This window comes from Etheostoma spectabile, chromosome 21 (genome assembly GCF_008692095.1).
Source record: "Etheostoma spectabile isolate EspeVRDwgs_2016 chromosome 21, UIUC_Espe_1.0, whole genome shotgun sequence".
NCBI lineage: Eukaryota > Metazoa > Chordata > Actinopteri > Perciformes > Percidae > Etheostoma > Etheostoma spectabile.
The window spans coordinates 20,572,901-20,573,755 of record NC_045753.1 but is presented as its reverse complement, the minus strand read 5'-3'; the positions used below and the strand labels follow the sequence as shown (position 1 = coordinate 20,573,755).

General features: G+C 46.1%; 1 protein-coding gene and 1 long non-coding RNA gene across 9 annotated transcripts in view; one reads left to right on the top strand and one right to left on the bottom strand.

Moving 5' to 3' along the window:
• Positions 1-855, top strand: part of LOC116671258 (uncharacterized) — a 10,485-nt gene that overhangs the window by 1,051 nt on the left and 8,579 nt on the right. The window lies entirely within an intron of this gene.
• Positions 1-855, bottom strand: part of kcnc3b (potassium voltage-gated channel, Shaw-related subfamily, member 3b) — a 46,596-nt gene that overhangs the window by 41,045 nt on the left and 4,696 nt on the right. The gene's annotated exons all lie outside the window — the stretch shown is intronic.

Sequence of the window (855 nt, the reverse complement as noted above, 5' to 3'; positions counted from 1 at the left end):
CCCTCTAACGGGATACTAAACTTTCCAGAAGCAGCTTCTATGATCTCAATAGTGGAACTTTTATCCCTTGGTTGACTTTAGTTTTGGCTTCACTTTGTAACTCCCCCACTCCCCTTGCTTCTACTTCATAGGCAGCTGTAGCTTATTGATGAACTGCTGAATATTTTATACACCAACAGCCACAAGTCTGTAACTGTGGTTAAATGCCTTTTTCTTCCCTCTGAGCCATGTGTGGTGAGCTTTTTGGTTTTATAAAATGTACTTTAATATGCTTTTATGTGTTAAAAACTGGAGGTTGGGGGTTAATTGGGACATGGTGCTGCTCCTACCTGACCTCAGAACTACTCACTGTTAGAAAACTGGTCTTGGTGCTTTCTAGCTGCATTTTAGGAGAATGTGCGCAGTTTGAGGGTTTCAGCTTAAAACAGGGGAATTAAGCGCATCTCTTTAAGAGCCGGCCTCAGCACTTAACAGCAGAGAGCAGAGGGGGGAAATTATGAGGAAAGGTATGGGTGCCGGGCTGCAGCTAATGAAGGTGAACAGCCGGTATAAAATGGAGGAAGGAAGTCGAGATTCAGTGGAGATGAAAAAAGTGCAGAGAAAGGCAGAAAGGGAGAAAGTATGAGAAAGAGGCTAAAAACTGAAGTGGGAAGAGGGGGGGGCAGAATAGAGGAACAATCACCACCACCACCTTGCTTTCTCCTGCAGCATTTCCTGCCTTGGCCACCATGTCCTGCGCCACCCTGCTCCTCCTGCCTCACCACTGCACACTCACAAGGGGAAATATAGCGAGGAAGGGAGATGCATATATACACACACACACACACACACACACACACACACACACACACACAC